The 26,510-nt window shown below is 29.9% G+C and overlaps 1 long non-coding RNA gene across 1 annotated transcript; it reads left to right on the top strand.

Annotated features, from left to right (window-relative positions):
- Positions 1 to 2,948: 2,948 nt before the first annotated feature.
- Positions 2,949 to 26,510, top strand: LOC142333573 (uncharacterized). The gene is made up of 5 exons (XR_012758634.1): positions 2,949 to 3,033; positions 14,066 to 14,191; positions 17,440 to 17,566; positions 24,253 to 24,414; positions 26,192 to 26,510. It is a non-coding gene; the product is annotated as an uncharacterized LOC142333573 (long non-coding RNA).

The following is a 26,510-nucleotide window of genomic DNA, read 5'->3' as shown; positions in this document are numbered from 1 at the left end:
ATATAGGTAAAGTATATGGTGATAAGAATATTTATAAATAAAATGTGAGAATTAATAAAACATATTCAATAAAGCTACACTGAAATTTATCAGACTGAAAAGAGATTGTTTTGAATGATCTTTTCTTGTATTAAAGAACTGAAGCAAGAAATCAACACTGAAATTTTGTAAGGTTAGACAAATCATTACTGATGAAATATGAAGGTCATCTCATTCATTAGATTTCAAAATTTCACATATACATAATTTTTATTGAACATTATCGGTACAATAAGTTTTGTATGATGACTTTCCCTGATCAATGAATGAGGAAAACAAAGGGTGGATTAGCCTTGACATTTCTTGACTGATATAACCAAGAGGGAATAAATTTCTTAATCGTACTGTCGGTGGTAATCGACACAGATTTGTCATAAAACTTCTGAAAATAAACACTGGATATTGAATATGTATCATTCAGCTACTTCAAAACCAAACATTAAGGTAAATTTACACAAAAAAAAAATTATAATGGATATTTTCTGAGGCCAGAAATGTAAGAAGTCTTTCCTGAAACTATCACAATAATTACAGTTACTAAAAATACTTAATAAAAACAAAACTTTATTTGAAAACAGAATGTGATGAAATAGAGAAAGATGGTAACAGGGGATGTTTTTTCATAGTTTGATCTGATTTACATAAAACTTGATCAAAATATTGCATATGAGAACAGAATCGACTCATCAGTATAAAATTCAGGTGACGATAATGCCGAAGCATTTTTCACCCAGAAAAAAGTCAAATAAAAAAATAACCATTATAAAATGAAGTAGAGTCAGTTATAGTCTCTAAACATTAAGAAGCAATAGATTTGGGATCGTATCACCGTATCAGTAATTAAAAATTACACAAATTCATAATGAACCCTTATATTTAATAAATATTTCCTTTAGTCTGGAGAAATATTTTATAACAGTATATTGAAATTTACTGAATTTCATGAAAATGTACTTAAAATAAAAATTGAATTCTTACATTAGTTAATGTAGGAAATCAAAGGTACTGGACTAAAACTTCAAATTAAGAAAAGACACCATCATTTTTACTGGACTGAATAAATTAACTGCAATTATTTACTCGGGTATAAGTTGGAATAAGATTATGTAAAAAAAAAAACTAGCTGGTCAGGGCTCACTTTCCTTACCCAATCGTCTAGCCAGGACCCCCAATGTGCTTCGATATCCTCATGCTTGCGAGAATAATACTGATAAATAAAACTTAAACCTCGTTCAGTTTACAAAAAAATATCATTATATGGTAGGTAAATTTCTTCAAAGCACAGTTTAGTCAGTACAGGACCCAAAACTCTGAGCGATTTGAAGAGTGTGGGTTTCAAAATAGTCAGCCTTCATCTTAAAAATAGTAGTTATATCCATCCATATTTAGTCTGGTTCTTAGTATTACCCTACAAACACCACTAGGAGGTTATCATATTTTGTTTCTTATTTTTCTTAAGTGTTTTTTGGCCAAGTAACTGGAGGCAGGTGCAGCCAGCTGGGTCGCACTACAGTAACCGTGGCTATTGGTTGAGCTACCAATAGTACACGAACAAATCCCTTAAAAAATCGAAAATAAAAAAAACACCATCATCCAATCTACTAAAATGGATGATAAGTATGAATGTAAATGAAGTGTAGTCTTGTACAGTTGTAGGTCGACCATTCCTGAAATGTGTGGTTAAATGAAAGAACACTGGTATCTACGATCTAGTATTCAAATCCAAGTAAAAGTAACTGCTTTTACAAGGATTTGAACTTCTGTTGAAGCCTGAACATCTGTAAATGAATAATGAAAAATGAATTTCAAAATCTCATGCATTCTCAAGTGAGTTAGAACAGTGTTGTTAATTGTACAACTATAGAAAGGAGGATTCCTTTAATGAGTGAAGAAGAGAATTCCCTTATTCATATCCAAATCGCTTTAAAATTCCATCTATATTATTAAATATATATTCTCAATTATTAAGTAATTCGGTTAAAAAATGTTTATTTAATTCACAAACATTAAATAACTTGAATTCTTGATAACCGATGGCAAATTGTTTACAAATAATAAAAACAATAGAGTACTAATTTGTTAACGAGCAAAATTTCAGATACTGGGCCAAAGAAAATCCTACGCAGCTACACCAGCGTCCGTTGCACAGCCGGAAAGTGACCGTGTAGTGTGCTATGTCATCATACGGTGTTATAGCCCCTTATTTTTTTTTGAGGATGACAATGGTCTTGCGATTACAGTGACGTCGGCTCGTTACGTAGCCGTGCTTGAAACCTTTGTTGTGGAACAACAAAAGAGATTTCCACCGAGTCTTTAACACAGCCTGGTTACAACAAGACTGAGCAACGTCACGTACTGCACGAATATCGATGGCAGCTGTACGCCTATTGTTTGGACAACGTCTCATTTCACGAAATGGTGACGTTAGATGGCTTCCCAGATCGCTTGATCTCTTAGCTTGCGATTACTTTTTGTGGGGTCACCTTAAAAGCAAAGTGTTCCACAGTAGACCTGCTACAACGGAAGAACTGAAGGCAAAGATCCGAGAAGCAATTGCGGAAATTCCAGTCGAGATGTTACGTCAAACCGTGAACAATTTAACGAAGAGACTTCTTGAGTGTTTACGTAGAACAGGTGGTCACATGCAAGATGTCATTTTTAAAAAATAAACTAAAATGTATGTATCCTAGAATGGCATCATTTGTACAATTACATGAAATAAAATTAATTTTCTAAAAAAAATTTTTCATTAACGTTATTTTAATAATTTACGTTATTATTATTTATATTTATTATTATATATTATTACGTAGTTATTATTTATTAACGTTATTTTAATATTTTTCAAATTTCCCGTTTCTTTGAATCACTTTGTACAATTACATGTGTTGGCGTCACTGTTTAGTAGATTGGGATCATATGTTTATAAGCGTTTTTGTGAAATCTGTATTGTAATATCAGTATTATTTATTTGTGTTCACTTTTGTTGACCAAGTAAGTAATTTTATACCATTCTAACATAAATTAATAGAATTTAAGTTTGAATTTTTTGTGTTTATGAATTGAAAGTGTAGCTTTAGCCTGCGATGTAAATTTATTTAAATTCGACGTAAACTCGTTTATTTAAGCAGCATATTAAAAAAATCATATATTGTGGGCATATTATTATTATTATTTGTTTTTTAATTAGTAATTTTGGCAATTAAGCTGTTTGTTCCAACTTAACTTTTGTATCGTATACGTTATTACTCACGTGGTGTAAGGCAAGGTTAGCTTGCGTAGGTTAAGTTTCGTTGAATTATATTTATAAAATAAATAAATAACAATGGTAATATAGTGTTTATATTGGATGATATTAACTATAACCCAAAAGTTTGCTGTTTATAATTATAGATAAATTAACCAAATTTAACCTTCGCTTGCTAACCTCAACTTATTAACAGAAAAGTTACCTTTAGATCAAACAGTTGATCTAGAAGCATGCTTCCTGGGTTGACAATCAACCTTGAGTTAAAGATGTTTCGTTTCTTAATCCCAACTCATATTTAAAAGTAGTTTAGCAATTCAGACCATGTCTTCTGTTGGCAAGTCATGCCATGTGATGTAAATGGGATAAAACTCATGAGGCAATGTTTATTAAAGCCTTGCGCACGTCATCTTCAAATATTGTTTTGTCTGTGAGTGTCATTTCATTATAAGTTCATTGTACTTTGCAAGAAGAATCAGATTTGTTTTAATTTCAACCGTACTTTGTGGGCAGTAGATGTAACTCTACCTAATAAAAAATTTCTATCTAGAGAAAGAATAATTCTTTTCTTGGCCTCTTTTCAAAGGTTCTATTAACAACTTGACAAAAATATTATCTTGCTCTGAACATGTCTGCACAATAATATGCTCATAGGTTTTTCAATTTTGTTTTCTTTTGACGTCAGTAAATATTCCATAATTGCCAACTAGATGTAGAAAAAAAACACCCCATCACTTGATAACCATAAACTTATATTTACAACAATATAAAGGAAAAACCCACACGTCTATTTCCCGTCTAATGTGTTTAATGAAAATTGCCTGCTCACCTACTATGTTTGGTAAAACTAAAAAAATCTGAGATCGGTTTCAAAAAACTATTTGTTTTGACACTCAACAAAGAAAATAAAAACAGACAGAATAAAAACATCTTCATAGCTAACTAAATACATACGTCTACTTAATAATAACGCAAACTATTGATTCTATTAAAACGCCTCTGAAATTAATTGGCATCTCACAAAAATTAGAAATATAAATATTTGTAAGTGATGTATGTAAAACGTATGAACATTGTATATAAATATTAATACCCCTTTATAATTAGTTCTTTCTCTTGTTTATTAACTTTTAATATGTTACATAAATTGTTACATAAATAAATTTGTTGTTAGAAACGATGATGAATTGAATAAATCTGTTATCGCTAAAGTGAGTGCTACTATTTCCTGAGGGGTGCTAGGAGACTTATAGTGATCTGGCTTTAATTAAAGTTTAATAATTTATTTATTAAATCTAAAATTCCATAAAATCTGTATATATACATAATTTGAAATGACTTTTGATATGACATGATGTACACACCAATATTTTGAGTCTTTCACAAACATGACACTACTATAATAAATGAAAGTTACATAAACTTGTGCCTATTGACATTTATATACCTAAACAAGCTTGCATTGTTCATTTTTTTGAATTCTGTTTTATCTGATTAATTCTCATTTGTTATTTACCCCATTTTTGGTAACCTTTATTAGTGTGAGCATGTTAAAAAAAATTATTTATTCTAAAATCAGACTAACATAATTGTCATCATTATTTTTTTAACGTAATTGTCATCAGTTGAAATTGATGTCTGCAAATATTTTATTGTATTCTGTTATAAAGTTTTTATCTTAATTTATATGATTAATGATTAAATCTCTCATAACATCATTATATCGCATCTAAGTTGCTTGCACATAATTTCGATGTTGTATTTTTAATTAAAATTCTGTATAATTTACATTGACTGCCAGTAGATATTTGTTGTGCTCCGTTAAGCATCAGGTAATGCATAAAACCGATATCTGGGCATGAGACTTATCTTCTTTAACACGTCATTTAAATGTAATATTTATTAAAATTGTAACAAATACGCAAAAATTCAAAAGTTATTGTTCCTGATATTCTTTAATTTTTGATTGTGAGATCCATGTAAGCCTTAGAGGGATCACTTGATAAATTTTAATATTATTTACAAAGTATTCTTATATTAAAAAAAAAAAGTTATATTTATAACCCTTAAGGAAACTACTACCTATGTACATCTCTTAACTATTGCTATTATAACTTACATCATACTATGTTATAAAAAACTATTTACAGAAAACAATAACATTTCATAAATTCTCTATTCTTTATATCTATCATTTAATTATCAATTTTGTTATAAATAATTAAATACAGATTTTTTTACACAAAATCATGATCAATAACGTTTCAATCAAAGGTTTTATGAGATAACAAAATCAGTCAACAGATGAAGCAATTAAGATGAGAGAAAGCACCACACACATAACATTTTGTCATCACCCTTTTGATAGTTTTTGCTGATGTTTCTCTATCATCTGTTTACCTCTTCTTTTATCTTTTTACCTCTTTTGCAGTGTAGCCACTGCATCTCTGACTTGCTGTTAACTTCTTACCTTCAGTGTTGATCAGCCTATCTACTCTTGCAGTTTCTTTTGTAGATGCGTCTTGACTGACTTCAGTTTGCACATCAGTGTCAATCATCCCTAAAAAATTGAAAGTCAATTCTTCCCTAAATATTTGGGTTTTCGTTGAAAGTTTCTGTTCTTTGATAACAGGGGGGTTGGGGGGTTTAGGGGGGTTGTATGAAAACCAAGCACTGACAATTGATGTTTTTTGACGAAAACAGTATTTCAAAAATGATTTTTTTATATCACTTGATTGAACATCAAGGCTGGTGGAATATGAGCTCATTTGGTCAGACAAATCTACACAGTATGTCTGAAAAACTCCCGATCTAAATTAAGTAAAAATACAAATTTAAAGATAAACGAATTTACTCACATCAGCCCTCTACATAGAACCCTTCAATAGTTATACTACTGTAGTGCCGGTAGAGGCTGTCAAACGCTCTGGAGAAATCACTTTGTGGGATCACTTTTATTTAACTGCTCGGTGCAAGCCCTTTGGGTGGCCAGAATGTAGTCGAAAAAGCGGCTTTTCGGGAGTTTCGGGAACAGAAAATTGTCAGCTGGAGCCAAGCTGCGTGAATTTGCTTGCTTTGACGGAGGGGTAAGTCGGTGATTTTATTTTCGGCATAATAACGCGTTAAAACTATTGCCATGTGTACCAGGGAGTTGTCAAGCAAGAGAGTCCATCTGCCCGATCCTGGTATTCGGACCGGATTCGAAGGCATCAGGTGTTTTGTTACCTCCAAATAGAATTTAGAGTTCACAGTTTGACCAGTTTGGACAAATTTATCAGGCCCTTTGAGTGGAAGAATGCCATCATCATTTTTCTCACTCTTGATTTTTGTTGCCTGACTTACACCGGTCTTTGTGTTGTAGGACTCAACCAAGCAGCGGATTCATGCTTTGTTTGTAGATCATACATGAAGCAGCAGCTTTCATCCCCAGTTACAATTGTTTGCAAAATATTTGGGTCACTATAGGCAATTTCAACAGTCTTGAGCGAAAGAAAGACGCAAAGATGCGATCAACAAATAATGGAATGAAATGAGAGCACACCTTTCAGCAGTTCATTTTTTCTGTTAAAATTTTACGTGCCGCATCTTTACCAATGTTCAACACTTCAGCTATGGCCTGAAGGGTAAGATGAGGTTGTTTGAGCAGGAGCGTGGGCACTTTGGCAGTATTTTCACCATGAACAGCTATTGACGGCCTTCCACTTCGTTCATCATCATCCAACGACTCTCTACCGTTTTTAAAACGATTCTATCACATGTTATATTGAAGCACAAGATGGGGTTCATTTTCCGAATGCTTGCTGTATCATAGAATAAGTTTCAACGAAAGATTTTTGAAATCGAACACAAAATTTTATCGCTCTTTTCTATTCCATATTGTGAGCTCCCACAAGATCACAGGAACACAACATATGTGGCCGAATATAACTCGAGACTGGAGTGACAAAACGTGATGAAAAAATGTGACTGGAGTGACAAAAAATTGTACACACGCTCATCAGGCATTATTGCTACACATTTCCCTGATTGTTCGAGAGATGGCGCTACTTGTATCGAATACAGAAATTTTATTCGGGAACTTTTCAGACCTACTGTGTATGTAAGTACTTCTGCAATGTTGTAATCTGTAACTACCTTGAATTTCAAGGTGTCCTTTCCTTCTGTTTTTTTGAAATCATTAACAAATGTTTGTTATTTTTCCATTTCAATATTTTTTTTTTTTTTTACTTGAATATTGGGCTGGAACTACTTCAATTTTTTTCAGTTTGGTTTCTGTTAATTGTTTTGTATTTCCTTTTTGATTAGCCATTAATATACCGGCAAGATTTGTGTAACAATGAAGTCACTAAGAAGTCAACGATACCCTTGTATACCAGTTTTCAAAATACTGTTCATCCAACATCAAGTAATGGTCCAATGGAACCCCTTTGCTTGAAATTACTTCTTTTCTAGCATATATCTTGAGATTCCATATATAGCCACAGACAAAGCATAATTTTAAATGTTTCACCCTGTGCTGATGTTTTTTTTTTGTTTATTTTTTATAGTTTTGATGAAAGACAAGCTGTCCCCCTGAAAATAATTATTTTTCATCGATTTACATCTCTTCCTGAGGATTCATACCTTCTTGAAACTTTGGAAGAAGCTAGTCGATGAGTTGTTGAATTTTGTACAGTCTTTCATCGTATGGAACATTCTCAGAAGAATCTCAAATATGTTACAATAAATTAGCTTACCAACTTGGTTATAATACAACAGACTTGCTATATCGTCAGCAATTTACTATCACCCATCCACAAAATTATTCCACAGAATCTTTGCATTACATTTATATCAGGTGTATACCATTTTTTCACTCTAGAGCTTTTTTATAATTATTGATTGCTCAGTTCTCCTTCAAAATTCAATCTTTTGTTTTGCATAATGATGTCTCATTGCCTTAAGAAATTGAAAATGCATGATTAATGAAAAGTGCATAATACACTTCTTGGGGGTTGGCATCTGTACCTTTGCTGTTATTTTTCATCATGTAACTAATAGTGGAAAAATGTTGGGATAAAATATCATGTATATCTAAGTTATTAGATTAAGTTAGATTAGATTCATTATCTCCTTCGTTGTTATCATTGTATAGTGCATTGTTGAAAACATTGGAACATTGGAGACTCCAACGGTGCACACTCCAATATATTCCCAGCTTGACCAGGAATACAAGAAATCTGAAAATTATTGCTGCTACTTATGTCAGCCGAATTACTGACAGAATCATCAGACATTCATAGTTCTATCATAACTTTCCTTTGAATCACTCTCTACAAACCTCTTAATTTTTTGTCTTGTCATTTGGTTTGTCAAATTTTGACAAATCTGTCATTCAGGGTTTTCATCAGTCAATGTCAAAATCTGCATTTTCACTAGAACTCGTTTAAAAATAAATCAAAACACGAATGTGTTATGCTGGATAACACTAGAATTAGGTTTGAAATAAAATAAATGTTTTTAGGTTTAGAATAAAATTTTTTTGTTAATTTTCCAGTAGACAATTAAACATTTCTAGTTTGTAGAGAATTTATTTCTGAGGATATGAATTAAATAACATCGGTTAAAATTAAACAAAAATTTAGTTTAATAAGATAAAAAAAAGAAACTAGATCTGGAACTAAATGAAAACTTATTAATAACAGAAAAAATTCATAAAAAATATATTTAAAAAAATTAAAATCACGTACATCAGTATGTATCAAAGAATCAGTGAGCCAAGGGCCATGTCACATGGCCTCTTAGAGAGATTAATTTGAGCCACATATATGGCGTCATCTGTTAATATCATTCGTCTGTTCTTGTGTTCTCTTACCTTTTTCATTGAGAAAGCTTGCATCTACCTTTTTCATTGAGAAAGCTTGCATCAGTATCAAATATAACCCCATTCAAGCCACCACAAAACATAAACAAAGAACAATCATTAAGGAGTTATAAGACAGCTGTTTATGAAAAACTCAACATTATTTTTATACAGATATATATATTTTTTTTTTATTATGGATATTTATTTTGATTTTTGGTTTTTTTTTTATAGATAATGAATGGGCCTGTAAATAATACTTTTATTAATGAAGCTGTGCCTCTTAATAAAAATATTAAATTAGAGACTGAACAGGATAATGTAGCACAAATGATATCCTTTTTTTTCCCACATCATATGACTGAAACTAATACATCACATGAACATGCAAGTTTTTTTAATTTTTTTTTTGTACGTTTGAGGCAAAATTTTACTTTACATTCATTTCTTTCTAAATGTTTATTCCAGTTTTCCAACAGTTCTTCATTCTTTTGCTTTATTTTTCCCTTCTCTCTTCTGAGCAAATGTTGTTTCTTTTTTCTACCTTTCTGTGAAATCTTTACTGGTTTTCTGAACATTATTCTGTATTGTACTATCTCCTTGAAAAAATATTAACATTTTCACTTAAAACCACTGAAATCTGTTGATTTCCATTCTTTTTTTCTGTAAATGTGGTTGAAAATCTGTTTCGTTCATAACGAAAATGTTTTTTGCCCGCTAAAAAACTGAAGCAAACATGTCCTCTGGTTCGATTACTGTATTTTAGTGCCTGATTTTGGTATCTACTGAGATGTCCTTTTTGCTCAAAATATCTTTTGTTAGTTGGTCGGCTAATTTTATTTTTCTCACTTTTGTTTGATTGCCTTTTTCATCTAAATCATTAATTTGGATTATTTCTTCCATATATTTAAATTTGTTAACTTTAATGTTTTACCCGAATTTCATTTTTAGGGACTTGGGGAAATCTTGGTTGGTTGTGAATTCTGCCTTTTTGAAAGAAATCTTTAGCCTTATTTTCCCTGCAAATTATTTTAAGTGTTTTACTTGTTCAGCTGCCTTTTTGAGGTTCTCCATGAAAATTGTAATGTTGTCAGCAAGGGCTAAGCACTTACTTTCAATTTCAGACTCAATTTTATTTACTGGTCTGTTCCAATGTTTTTCATCTTGTTTTTCCAATCTTTTATTACTTTCTTTTGGTCACAGATAAAAAGAATTGATGCTGAACTCTCTGTTGTCTTACTTCTGTTTTAATTTCTAATTCTTCCGACACTTCTCATATGAATTTTACTTCTGAGTTTGTTCGCGTAGATTACCTTCCAAAAAACCATGTTCTTCAGGAACTATATTAATTTGTTTATGCAAACTGTGATTTTCATACAAAAGAGCTTGGCAAAAAATTGCATTTGCTGGGGTAGGTTAAATGATTGTTTCTCAATAATTATTATTAAGATTTTAGCCCAAAACTAGTATTATTGAAGCGTACAGTGTTTTTTACGAGACAACCTATCTTTAGTTTCAATGATTATTTTATGGGGAAAAACACATCATTGTAATCATTGAAAAAATTTGAATAAGATGACGATATTTTGAAAGTAAAGTATTTAATATTAAGCTTTTAATTGAGGTTGGGATGATTTAAAAAAGATCATTCAAAAAGTACAGCTGCAACTAGTAGTTCAGCATGTTTGTTGCTATAATGACCAGCAACACTCAGACATGGTTTAATAATGCCTTTCACACAGTTTTGTCAGCTACTTTATACATCGTTAATATTACAAATTTTAGTTTTTGTAAGTAGTATTATTATTATTACTATATTGTTGGTGTTGTTATTTCTATTTATTTTTATTTTTACAATTATTCGCAATATTTCTATCAAAGACATCTATATAAAAAGAATAACAGATTACATAAAGGCATTAAAATCGTATCTGTAAACATTATACATATTATTAGAATGCAATAATTTAAAAAAAAAAGTGTAAAAGCGGTTGCAAGCAACCACTTTTTCTTAAAGCTACTGTTTGATTTCAGCTTTCCTCCAGCTTTTGTGGTAATTTTATGTACCACAAAAGGGAGATAAGTTGTGTTATCTATTATTACTGCACTCCCATCTTGTAAGTTATTTGTACTTCATTCATAAACCAATTTTTATGATTTTCATTAACCCATGTCTCATCAATGTAAAATATAGCAACCACCTCCAATACCTCACACGGCTTCCTGGGGAACAGTACCTCCACGCAGTCCTCCAGTAGCCCCTCAACAATTCAGGTAACGCTCTCCTGAACTTTTTACTAACAATCTTGAAGGCGTCTCCCCATATTTCGCTATCGAGGTGATCACATAACTCCTGCCACTTCTCTCTCTTACTGCTCATAATTTCTTTCTTAAAAGCTTTCCGACACCTCCTTAATTCTTCCAGTGCCAAATCAGTCTCCCAGTCTCCTCCGTCGCATCTCTACAATTTGCCCACTGCAGACGCCTCTTGCACCAAAAACACCAAAATAAGCCCTTCTAGCTGCCGCTACCTCATGCAACCACCAATATACACATTTATCCTTTGGTCGTGCCTTCTCTAGCGCCATATGGGAAGCCTTCAAAATTACCTCTGTTAAAAACTCTGGTGAAATGTCACTGAGGTGACCTAAACACTCTTGTACAATATGTTGCACCCTCTCAATGTCCAACGCACTAACCACTCTTCTTACTTATACATCAACCCCTCATGACCATGAGGCCTCCAGTTCAAAATAGATCACTTCATGGTCGCTAAGCGACTGTTCCTGCTGAAGCACCTCCCAACCTCTAGTCTTAGTCTGGCATTGAGTGATATTACCTTTTTACTGCAGGTGTTTTTAGTTAATTGATGGCTAGCCATTTTACTGATTTGGACAAATGGCTTTTTTTCAGAGATGTTGACTTTACTAATCTCCCCTGGATATTTGAAATTTTCAGTTTCTTTAATTTTTCCTGTAGGTTATTAGTTTTTTAAACAGCTGATTAAATATCTTTATAAGAGATTTTTGTAGAGTTTCCTTTATAATGTAGTTCTAATAAAAGGAAAATGTCGAAGAGTATAGTTTATATTAGTTATTCAGAGAAATGTTCATAATTTACACACAGTTTAACAAAGTTAAAAAAATTACCGAAAATATAAGACTATCAGATGCATGGTATAATCATATACTATTTATTAATCTTTATTTCTACAGTAACCACAGGTTTATGCCCATTTACATTTCCTCATAGATGATAATGAATTTTGTAGTGTGCGGAAATTGACATGATTGACCTGGATTTGAACCCATGACCTCCTGATGAAAGTGTGAGATCCATGGAGATGAGCATGAAACAATGACTATAATAATAAAATGATTATTATAGTAGAAATTGATTTTTTTTAGTCAGAAAGTATGCAGTTTGTAGGAAATGTTTATTATATGCCTGCATATTCTTACATAAAGTTTAATATCAAATCTTGGCGCTCCCTCAAAGTCAGATTGAATTTTTAAAATAGAAAATTGGGCTGTCCGATCATTATCTGGTATTTATAAGTGAATCGTGTAGACCATTCGTTTTCAGAGTGGACGATAAACATCCCCTTGTGGGCGCTGGAGGCCTTCAGGAGGGGTGGTAAAAAGCCTACAGAAAGTTGGGGGCGTTCAGGCAGTCTAGGAAGGTGACAGCTGATTAAAAATAAAGGCAAAAGTTATGTTTTCCTGATATTTAAAACTAAATTTAAATACCTACTATACTAGTACAAAAAATTAAAGGGACGCCTATATTTTATGATAAAAAATGATTGTATTCACACTACTTTAAATTTGCAACCGAGAAGCTTAGAGAGAGGAATAAAACAAAGATTAAAGCTTGAATACTCTACTTTTTGACAGTGTACTTCAGATCTCAAAAATCATCAAATTTTTTAAAAAAAATCTGTGAGAAAGTTTTTCTTCGTGTTTGATCAAGCGCAAGGTGGAAACAAAATTTTTTCAGTATACTATACTCCATTAACATTGTTTGAAAGCTTAAGACTTCAGCTGCGATTTCTTTTTTTTTATATCTGAATGTTTTTTCTGAACCAAAATAATCCACTTCAAAGAGAAAAGGACACTTTTGTCTTTAATGCTGCATATCTCCCGATCTAAGCAACGTATTGATACAAATAAATGTGGAAATTAAAGGATTTTTTAAATACTGTTTTTAAGAGTGCAACTTAAAAACAGCAATTGCAATTATTATTTTTAACAGATGGTAAGTTTAAACATTTTGGGGGTGCTAGAAAATTTTTGATTCTCAATTTGGGCGGCAGTGAAAAGATTTAGAATTAATGGTGTAGACCTGTATTTAGAAAATTAAATATCCTGTTCTATCCTTATGCTTATATTTATGAATGTGCAATCTTTACTAAAAACAGTTGTCACTTATTCTTAAAAAGTAACAGTGTCCATCTGAATTGAACCAGACAGCAGTACTGTTTACACATAACTTGACACAATACTTCAGCTTACGAGAAAGGGCCTTATTGTGCTTCTCTTTAATGGAAACAACATTCCACTGTTAATGAATTTTTAAATAATACTAATTACAAAAAAGGCACAATTTATCTGCGTTCCGATCAACATGCATTTAAATATATGCTCAAGATAATTTTCAGTAGTACCCTCTAAATTGTGAACTATCTTTTTGTGATTTTTTATGTTTAAATATTTACCTTAACATAATTTCATGTATTTTATATAAACAATTAATATAGACTTTAATCACATCTTTTTTTATATTACAATTTGTTTTTCCATTAATAATTTATTTATGCTGACTGGATATAATTATATAATGGTATGATTAAGTTCCAGTCAGAATAAAAAGATTATTTATTGAATATTAATTAGTTTCATATTTTGTAAGGTTTTTCTTTTATCTTATTTTTAAAGGAATCTGAGATCACATTAAATGATAAAGTTTCACCACAGTTTAATCTTAACATGAAAACTGATGAACTTGAAATTAATTATTTACACTCTGTGAAGATAGAAGAAGAGATTGAATATCCAGATCATGTAAGTATTTATAATTATTGGATATTGTAACAAACATGCTTTGTCTCTTGTTAATTTCATGAGAGAGAGTGAGAGTGTGTGTGTGTGTGTGTGTGTGTGACAACTGTTATTAATCTGTATTGGGTCAGGTTGTAATTACTAACCTGATAAATATGACAAGTGAATATAATTAACAACTGATTACCCAGAGCTTATTAAAATGAGAACTCTATCAACAAGTTAAACTACACACATTTTAGACATCACTGAAATTTAAAAATTAACCATTCATCATTAATCAAAAATACATACATACATACATATATATTTTTTTTTTGCTATTTCAGTGTGTTCTGTTATAAAAAAATTGTTTTTAATTCTATTTACTTCTATTTCATTTATATAGATTTAAGTTGTGTGTGAATGATAAATGGTTAATGTGCGAAGGCAAATGTTTTTAAATTTCAGTGATGTCTGAAATGTGTTTCTTTAACTTGTTGATAGAGTTCTCATTTTAATAAGCTCTGGGTAATCGGTTGTTAATTATATTTACTTGTCATATTTATCAGGTTAGTAATTAAAACCTGATCTGATACAGATTAATCACAGTTGTGACATAAAGTTTTATTAATGAAATGAAAATAATGAAATAAAATTTAATTTTATATTTACATTAGGAAAAGTAATATATTAACCATATTATTATAAAAGATATTTGAAGTTAGCTCCCTGCGAAGTTATCAATGACTTCAGTTTTTATTGTGAACGCTCACTTTCAGTTATCGATAGTACAGTATCAAAAATATGATAATGTATAGGGTTTTATATTTGTACAGTATTATAACAACATAAAAAGTGTATATTCAAAAATAGTCATTGAAACGTTTTTTTTTTAAATTTCTGTATAAAAACTCCATGATCCTGTAACTTGGTTGCTGAAAGGGGTTAAGCACATATTAGGTCTCTTATAAGAGACTAGCTGTCTAACCAGAACCTGGACCCTTCAGGACAGATCAGCCCAGGCAAATCTCAGAACCAACTCATGGGCTCCACAAGGTTCTGATTTGTTAGATCGAGAGTATAGATTTGTTAGACCTGAGCATGCAAAAGTTAGTTTTTAACCTACTAACAAATACCCCATTTGAATTTTGAAAACCGTTTGATTGTTTACAGAGCTATTATAAGAGTACCACATTGCATATCCCCCTCCCTAAACCACCCCAAGGGCACCCTGCTTGTTGCCAGTTGATGGTAATGATTGGTCTAGCCTCCTACGAGGTGCTCGTATACCTTACCATACTAGCTACTCGCGCATTCCCCACAGGAAGCCCATTCATTATTGTTAAACAGAAATTTTTTAAATTTATTTAATGTTACTCATATTATTTTTGTAATATTATTCAAACGACTGATACAAATCATTCAGTTCAAACCCAGTTCACACAGTGATAGGGGACTCACAGTTCATTAATTCAATTCATTAAAGTTTGTGCATAACCGGGAAATTGCCACTACTACAAACATATACTCATTTTTTTTTTCTAGATCAGAAAGGTATCTAAAAACCTTCACAGTTATGCTGAGAAACATGAAGTAAAAAGTTTGGTTGCAATTGATTAAGTAGTTTTTTTTTGTTTATCCCAAACAAACGAACACTTCTTCCCGTTTATATAATAGTATAGATGTAGACAGGAAATCTTATCAACAAGTACTGCTTTGTTGATGTTAAGCTTAATTCTAGGAATATATATTAAATTAATTTTAAGTTCTTGCAAAAAGATTTTTGATTTAAAAGTTGTTTTAAATAAATTACAATTGTTGGCATGTAGAAATAAGAAATATGAGTGAAAAATCTCATACACAACCCAATATCTGTTTTTGATATATGAATAAATTTTTTTAAGGACTTTATATATGCATTCAGAACAGATAAATTTTGCTGCTTTTGTAAAATTAAATGCTAATTTTCTTATCATTAAACTATTAAACTCCCCAGTATCCTCATCGTTTGAATACCATCTAATTCATAAAATATGTAGTGTCAACTTCACTCATCATAAAGATCTTGTTTAACTAGTTATTATTACTTTACATCCATTTTCAAACTTGAATATTTCCTGGATCTATGGAAAATAGCTGAAACCAATCAAATTAAGTAAACCACCTAACGATATAACATCATATCAGCTGATTAGCATGTGAGGTGTGTCGCAGTAACAGACTCGCTAGACACAAGCAACATATAGATGTCATGCTTGCTAGGGTCATAAATTGGACGGTGAAGTCCTATCATCTGTGCTGAGTTTTTTTTTTTTTTGGTTGGATACATGGAAGTTTAATAATATTTCAAAGGACATTCGTTCATTTTGCAATTGTCTTTGTTGTTAAGGCATAATTTTCCATTTTTATCCTCAAGCAGAGGGTTGGGTGATAAAATGAATTGGTATTAGGTAAGTTTTAAAATTTTTGTAAGTGTGGTAAATATTTAAAGCTTATTTATTTAGTTAATTCAAATAGGTGGGCATGAAACCCACGAGTACAAAATACTAAGTACATAACAAAGAAGATGTAACTTCATTTTTATTAGCATATTTAAAAAATGTTTGGAATCATTAGATAAAGATTCCTTTTTTTAGTACAAGACTATCAACAATATTATTAATACATAGCTGCAATTCCTCAAAATTTCTATATCAAATTCCAGTCAGGCATGGCATTTTTCATGTACTACAAAATTGAATTTCCATACTCCATGCACAAACCTCAACATTACGTGGCAAAATAAAAAAACAAAAATTATTTACAATCAAACTCTAATTTAATAAATTTTAATTGTTACAAAATTTATATTTTTATATCTGGTAAGAATTTATGAGATATAAGATTAGAATCCAAAATCTTATGTTATCTCTAAGGTAAATTATATTTATTAAGTAAAAAATTTCACCAGAAGCAGTATTTAACAATAATGTCAGAAAGATTAGAAAACCCAAAATCTTGAGAATTACTGCAAGAGTTTTAACAGTTATATGATTTAAAAGATTACAATTTATAGAAAAATCCTTAAGATTAGTAGCACCATTTTTTTGTAACATTTAGCAAAACCTGGAATATTAGTCACCTAATAATAGTGATAATAATTAAACTGTAGCTGCACCATTTATGTAAGTGGTAAGCGATTTAGAGATATTAATTTTTATTTTATAAGTTATACAAAAAGTCATAAACATATTTACTTCATAGCATTCGTGTTTTTCTTTTTATTACAGCAAGAAAATTTACTACAACTGGAAGGAACTGTGTGATGTTAGTAATGGTGATATTGAAAAAGATCCATTAGCAATTGAAGAGACCGACTTAATTAAATCAGAAAATTTAAAAGTTGAAAATAAAGTGGTAAGGGTATTAGATTTTGCATACAGTGGGACACCAATTATGCAGATGGACCTTTGCAAGGTCAAGTCTGGATAATTGAAAAGGATAATTTTATAAAGGTTTATCATATATTCTCCACATATCATTCTAATGTTTAATGGTTAACACAAAGTAAAAAAAAATATATAGATGTATTTCAGTAAAATGAAAAAGAAATTTAGAACATACATACAATGTAAGAAAAAAGAGATACAGTAATATAGTTAAAAAAAAATACAGTGTGCAGAAATTTGCTTTTATAATTAGTTTTAGAAAGACCAAAATATTTGGTAAATGAATTGAAAAAAATAAATTAAAAAACCCAGTAAAATTAAGATCGATAAAAAAAATCCTATTGAAGATGTATTTGAGTAGTGTTTAAATTTTTCAAATAATGTATTAGTTTTTTTTAAGTTGTCTAGTCTGGGTTTAAGCAGTCCAGTTGAATATTGGTGACCCACTGTTTTCTTTTACTCATAGACTGCTATAGTCATTAGCCCCAAATTTTCATTTTTCATTATTACTAGCTAATATTTAAATTTTGGATTATATACAGTTCGTTTCTTAACTCATATATATAACTGCAAAAATTCAATTAATCATCAACATACTGACCACTATGACAAATTCTCAAATAACAGGGAAAAAAATCACCAAACACAGTAACAAAAACCTAAAAAACTAACACCAAAAGTTTACTTTTATAAGATCCTGCTTCATCAATCAGTACAAAAATCAAAATTACATCAACCAAAAGCAAAACATAAAAACTAAAATTTAAGAAACAACCCTAATAACGACAAAGCTTGAACATAACTCAGTGCTAACTGGAACTTTGTTGTTCAAGTTTTGTCGTTATTAGGGTTTATGTTTCCTAATTTTAGTTTTTATTTATTTATTCTTTGTTTGATGTAAGTTTGGAATTTTGTATTGATTGATGAAGCGGGATCTCATGAAAGTCAACTTTTGGTGTTAGTTTTTTTGGTTTCTGTTACTGGTTGGTGGTGGATATTTTTTTGTTATTTGAGACATATAAGTAGATTTAGCTCACCAGGGTGGTCTAAAATCAGTTGTTTAACAGCTATTTTCGATGTTGAAGGTTCTTAGGTTCAAATCCTAGTAAAAGTTAGTTGCGTTTGTACGGATTTAAAAACTAAAAGAGTGGATACCGGTGTACTTTGATTGTTTGGGTTGAGTCGAACACATGCCCCAAGAATGGCCACACATCTGTTTGTTTACATTTCATAAATATCATCATCATCATCAAATTGTCCCACGGTGAACTGAGTTGATATGATGATGACTGAAGGTCGAAGGATGTAAATATACATCTTCTGTGTATATTTTTTCACAATAAAAAACATATCAAAAAGCATTAAAAAAAATGACTGCAGAGGATATGTGTATTTCTTCTAAACTAATAATTCTTATTCCTGCTAATTTTATTTACAGCAGAGTGAACAAAAAACTCCTTAATGAAATAGATGATTGGATAATGACAAATAATGTATATGAATTACTATTCGAATCATGTTTTTTGTGTTCCTTTGTAACTGGTACATAATTAGTTATTATTCTAATCCATTCTTAATAACTTGTGGTTTTTTATGTAAAATCCTGTAATGGAGCTGATGAAAACCAAGGAAGGCAAACTTAAGGGTAAATTTATAATTATAATTATAGTCATTGACACTAATAATATGGGGGTTTTTTTTTTGTATTATTTAAATTGTTACAAATTAGTGTTAACATAACAGATATAACAATATTCATTTTTACAATATACTAAGCATAAAAGTTTATAGCAATATAAATGTTATTTACATATCTGTATATTCTTGTACCTTCTTCATGTAAATAAATCCAGAATTTTAATGCACAAGTACGGGTGGTCATTTGTTACAGTATTATTATGTTTAATTACACAGATAAACATAATTATTGTTTCCTAACATGCAATACATCATTTTATTCTGATTTTTGATGCTAAAAACAAATATGAACTCTATCTTTCTATCGCCCACCATTTTTGAAAAAATTATAATTTTTAATTAAAAGATTTTTTTAATTTTTCAACATATAGTTAGCATTTTTTGCTCCTATATTGTATTTTGCTAGCTCATTTTTTATTGTTTAACTTTGTTAACATAATTTGTAAGCTATAAATAAACAATACTAGGCAATGAATTAAATCATATCACAGTCGCATATTATATCATATCTAATACTGAAGAGGTAGCCTTCATGGAGAAGATTAATCATGTCTGTGCAGGTCAAAAAATGTAGCTGAAAACACAGCTGTGTTTGTATTAAGCACTGGGTTTAGGAATGAATCAATTTTGTTGAGTCTTATTACTGTCTTAAGTTCGTTAAGAGTGCAGTGTGATAATGCCTCAAAATTGTGTAAATGATGTGGATGCCTTTTGTTATACATGTGATGAGTTTACCGTAAAATCGAATAGAAAAAATGTTACACCTTTAATTAAAAAAGCATATAATTTGTACTTTCAGTATAAAATTGGTGATCAGGATAAGACGTGGGGTTCTAATATAATATGCACTAATTTTTCTGTGTATTTAAAGAGGATGGCACCTGAAAGGTACACAGAAGGCTTTGCCATTTGGTTTACCTATCTGGAACTGATTGTTACTTTTGTTTAACAAGTGTGTCTGGAATTTCTAAAAAATCTAAACATACTGTAAAATATCCTTCATTGCAATCTGCAATCGGGCCTGTACCTCACAGTGAAATTATTTCAGTTGCTGTGAAAAATTTCTGTTTCATGATCGATATCAAATACCAGTCAGGTGTGACATTTTTCATACGCTATAAACTTCCATTTAATGTTCCACACACAAGCTTCATGTTTATGTGATATAAAAAATAAATATTATTTAAATATTAATTTAAGAATTTATAAAACTTTAATTTGAAATTCTTATTGATTTGCCTTACTTTCTGTGTACTGTGCAAGATTTTAAGATTGTCAAAATGTACAAATCACGAATGCCATAACTGTAATTATTTAAAGATCTGCTTTAAATATCTCTTCTATTAGAAGAGATAAGTCTTGAGAATTATATTTTATATATAATTATGTTTTATACTTGTGTTTTTATGATCACTTAAAAATGTTTGAGATTGTTTTACATACAATTATTAACTTAATTTCACTTAAAATCAAAATAATTATCAACATCATTATGACTTAATTAACATTTATTGCAGTCTTGTTATAAAACTAATTACTAATTTTTAAAAAAGTAAATTTTGCTAAAACATTGACATATTTTGTTTTTTATCTCCTGATCCCAAAGCAGTCCTCATTTCAAATTTTCCCAACTGCTTCATAGTATAATGTCAAATAGCATATATATATATATATATAGGGATTTAAGAACAGTGAGCTATTAAGGCATCAGAAAAGCACAACTTAAGGAACGAAACTTAGTTAAATACATTGATGAAAAGGTGTGTACCATAGAAGTGCTAATTTGTAAGAATTAAAAAAATATCATGCAGTACGAGATGTTTTAATTTTAGTTATTATAAATTTATTATCATTGTACTATTTATATCTTATAAGATATTATATTTATTATATATTATATTAATTTAATATATAATTATATATTATCAATAATATTTTCTTTGTTTTATATATATATATATATATATATATATATACACACACTTTATAATCTACAGGATTTCCATAGTAAAAGTATCCAAAAGTACATCTTAATAACTTTTTTTTTTTACTAAACTTAGCAACTCGTCATGTTTTAATGTAGGTTAGTCAACTTCAGTGTATGCACTTTTTTTAGCTGCTCAGATGCCTAGACAATAATCTAACTCTTGCTAGGTGTTTGGGAGTATCTGCGGCATTATTAGACCAAACACCTTTAAAATTTTTTGTGTTAAATCATTCAAATCTCTCAATATTTTCTTTGGTATAATTTTTAATAAAACCCCAAGCAAAAACATCCGGAGAAGTGATATCTGAGAGATGTAGGTGGCTATGCAGTTGGACTTCCTCGTCTGATCGAATATCTGGAGAAGTGTTTTCCAGGAACATGCTAACGTCTTCATAAAAGTTTAATGGAGCACCATTTTGTTGATAACTGTATCCTCCAGCAATGTAAGGAACAGCAAATTTTGAAACATGTTGACATGTGTGTGCCCTGTCTCAGTGGACTCTATGAAAAAAAACAGTTCTATAACATCATTTTTTCCCGTCATAGCTGACACTTACTTTCAGTATGTTCCTTTCATTCTTGATTACTGTATGGAGTTTTCGGTACAAGAAATTTGACATTGTCTTTAATTATCCCAAATGTATGAAAAGTATCCTCATCACTAAATAAAATATTATTAAGATTGTTTCAATGTGGTGATTATCTCTGCAGCAAACTGATATAATAGGCGGCAATCATTTGGTTTAATATGAAGAAGCAGCTGTAATGTATTCTTGCAAATGGAGCGCTTATGACCGATGTCGTGAACAGTTGAAAAAGGAGGAATCTTCAGTCCATAACTAGATATATATATTAGATGAAATAGACTTATCTGGCAGTGAATGTATCGCTTACTTTACGCACAGTCTCTTTAACTAACTGAAACCTTCTGATGATTTCCAGTTTGTGAAACTCATCTTCTAGTCTCCAATTCGTATCCTTGAAATACAATAGATTTGGATGTAGGAGAATTGACATTCAATTCAGTTCATAGAAGCCGTTGAACATACATAACTGATTGAAAGCAAAGCATAAACTGAACATTTTTTGTGGGGGGTCTGCATCTTGATGGACTACAATTGTGTTCAATTTGGTTTGTCTGCACATGCATATTCTGGTGACTCTGAGAGTATACTGAACAAATCTTTGAGATATATTCTGTCGTTTTAGCCTACATTTAAGAGATAACAGTGACTTTTCTTGTAGGCCATTAGTTTTGGATGCTTTCAGCCCAGACTTCCTGTATATAAAATGTATGGGTTTGTAGGTCTGATCAGCATCTATATAGATAAAATGTGTATAATAAATATATAACCTGTTATAAATTTGCTAAATAGTTCGTTTTGTTGGTTTTCCTAAAACATGCTTATGATAATAAAATTTCAGCCAATATGTAAATATACTGCAAGAGAAGTGTAAAGTTCCTTATTATAGTAAAGTTAACTCATTGATGATTAATTAATATCCAAAACCACTTTGATTATGAATATATCTTTAAAATATTCAATTTTTTTATACGTGTTTAGTGACTTTTTACAAGATATAATACTTAATGTTATTGCAATTCAAATAGTTTTACGTTATTCATAATTACCTTTGAATTATTAGTAATTTTTAATTTACAGGTTATAATTGATAAATAAAGGAACCTACAAGGGAAGTACCAAGAATCGCATTACTCAAAATAGATGTGTAAATAATTCAGTATTTGATAGAATTATGAAAGAAAAATCCATTGAATATAATCAAAGTTATAGTTCAAATTCACATTTAAATATTCATACAAAAACAAAAAATTATGATAGTAATTTCTGCCAAAAAAGTTTTAGTGATGTTTCTTATTTAAAGATGCATATTAATTTACATTCCAAGGAGATAAATTATGTTTGTAAATTTTGTCAAAAGTCATTTAATTTTGGAAGCAGTTTAACGAGGAATCTTAAAAAAACATACAAATAAGAAAAATTATATTTGTAAGTTTTGTCATAAGTCATTAAATTCTGAATGCTGTTTAAAGCATTTAAAGATCCATCTTGCTACTTATATGAGGGAGAAAAATTATGTACGTAAATTTTGTCAAGAGTCATTTAATAACAAAAGCAATTTAACAACACATCTTAATATTCATAAAAATGAGAGAAAATATGTTTGTACCTTTTGTCAGAAGTCTTTTAATCAAAGTTCCAATTTAAAATCACATTTAAATATTCATACTAAGGAGAAAAATTATATTTGTAACTTAGCTCTTTAAACAAAGCTTCCAGTCACTTTTGAAGTCATATGTTTGGAATATGATGTCTTGGATGTAGGAGAATTGATATTTAATTCAGTTTGTACAAGCCGTTGAACATGCATAACTAATTGAAACTACTAACCAAAGCATGTATCTTGACAGTTGCATTGGAGTCGGCTTGTCTGCATTTGTGTATTCTGCTGAATTTGAGAGTATACTGAACAAATCTTGGGGATATATCCTGTGGTTTGAGCTTATGTTGTAAGGGATTTCAAGGACTGGTTTCCTAAATACAGGCCATTAGTTTTAGATACCTTTACCCCAGACATCGTGTATATAAAATGTGCAGGTTTGTAGATGTGATCAATATGAATGTGGAAGTAATAAATATATTGACCTGTTATAAATTTGCTAACTGGTTATTTTTGTTGGTTTTCTTAGAACACGCATTTCATAATAAAGTTTCACTCCAGATTATAAACATACTATAAAATAAGTGAAGTTCCTTATTATACTAAAGTTAACTCTATGATTAATTAATATTCAATACTACGTTGATTATGAATATATGTTTAAATTATTCAATTTTTTATACATATTTTGTGGCTTTTTGAAAGATAACACTTATTAATGTTATTGTAATTAAAATAATTTTTTATTAATTCATAATTATAACAAAAAATAACTTAATTTGCAGGTTGCTATGGATAAAGGAACCAACTGAAGTACCAATAATTTTATTACTTATAAGAGCATAAATAATTCGTTAAATGATGGAATTATAAGTGAAAACTGTAACTATGAAGATTTTATGTTTATAAAAAAGGAAGAACAATATCAAAATAAACAGGAAGAATTGGTAAAGTTGTTTATTTAAAAATATAATGTGTTCAATCGTTTTTAATTTAACTTATTAGTGTTATAATTTGGATTGTTTGCTTAATTCTTACTCTTAATTACACATGTTTTTTTAATCTAAACATTTCCAGGTTATCAACCTCTGGTAATACAGAGTGATTAGAATTGAAATATACACTTTTGGTAGCTTATAAAAATTAAACTGGTGTATCTGAATACAGAAAATTATATGGTTTTACAGGGAATTTTTTTAAAGTTTATGTTTGTATATCTGCTCAGCTGCTAATGTCACTGATTGATGTGTCATGTTACTAGACTGGCAAGGTGGCCACTACTGCAGTAGAGTAAGTTTTTTATGTGTTTGAATTAGCCAAAACATACTCTGTTACTGCTGTGTAATGGCATTTCAGAACAAAATTTGGTAAATCACCATACGGTAAAAGTGTTGGCCACCAAGTAGTCCAGACTTGACACCTTGCAACCACTTTTTATGGGGTTATGTAAAAGACAAAGTTTTTGTACCGCCCCTTCCTGTTGATATCGGCGACTTAATATAACGTATTAGAAATGCTGTTGCTACCATTGACCAATATATGCTTCCACGTGTTTGGAATGAATTCAACAACCATGTTGATATCTGTCGTGTACACCATTTGTAACATTTATAAATATGAACTTAAAGTAATCATCTCATCTCTTAAAAATAAATTTTTAATAAATCTGTTGAATGTGTATATTTTATTTGTAATCACCTGTATATAAAATAACGCATGACAATTAGAAATATTTCTGTATTTATTTTGATAAAATAGTGGCAGAAACTCGCACAATGTTAGTGCAGATATTCAGTTATGATGCTTTTGGCCAAACACAGATCTACGATTGATTTTTAAAAATGGTCAAGTATGTGCTGATGATGGTGAATGTTCAGGATGACCATCTATCAGCATTACACCAAATATAAAAAATTTATAATGAAAGAGATGAAACAGAATTTAATCTAAAATTCCTGTTTCTTTTACTTAAAATATTATTTACCTAGTTAAAATGTTTTAGCAGAAATATTTTTTTAAACATGATTTCAAAAGTAGAGTTATGCAAGCTAGGAACGTATGAAAAAAATTAATTTTATAATAACTGAAAAATTATACTTAAAAATCTGATGTGGAGTACAATGCTGCACTCATATAAATATGAAGTGCTGAAAATTATGTGGATTGATGTAAAATTTTTAATATAAATTTGAGAAGAGAGTAGTAAGTTGGCAAGAGTGGTGGGTTTTGTCTATATTTAGGAATGTTGTTGGACATTGAAGATTAACAAATTGAATTGATTTTTCCTCCCCAACCTTGTATCGAACAAAAATAATACAAGCATAATTTATTGGAAAATCTTATGTTTTGTATTACTTTGTGGAATTATAAGTTAATTAAGCATTGTTATTTAAGTTTTTGTGCATAACAGATAAATTTAATATTTTAAGAAATATAATTTAATTTTTTTGTTCTCATAATGTGTGTGTATTATATATATATATAATACACACACATTATGTGCATAAATTAAGTTTGTATCTCCTTTTTAGATGATTAATGGAGAATTTTATCATCTTAACAGTCTTTTTGGTACTGTTTATAAAAGTTTTTGATGTCCTTTTTCTGTTTATTTTTGGTGTTTACAGTAAGTTTAATTTAGATTGATTCATCTTATTCTGTGTTATTCATTGCTTATTTTTACTTTTTTTTTCTCTTGAATATAATATATATCTTTTATTTTAGGATCTTGCTGATAAGACAATTGACGATTCAGTTCTAGAAAATGTTGAGGATAATATTCAGAATACGAAATATATGACTCAGGAAGTGTAAAGATAACGTTTTACGTAATCGCCTACGTAAAATATTCAATAAAATCGACAGCGTTAGTAGTGATGGATTTAATAATGATAAAACATTAGAATTTGAACACGATATAAGAATTAATAATAATGATGTAAGCGATAGATTAGTGGAGTGTAATAAACAAAATATTAATGACGCTAAGAAATATACGTGTAATCATTGTGAAAAAACATTCAAATCAAAATATAATCTGATG

The sequence above is a fragment of the Lycorma delicatula genome, chromosome 13 (assembly GCF_047948215.1).
Source record: "Lycorma delicatula isolate Av1 chromosome 13, ASM4794821v1, whole genome shotgun sequence".
Lineage (NCBI taxonomy): Eukaryota > Metazoa > Arthropoda > Insecta > Hemiptera > Fulgoridae > Lycorma > Lycorma delicatula.
The sequence above is the reverse complement of the archived record's forward strand: the minus strand, read 5'-3'. Positions and strand labels throughout refer to the sequence as shown.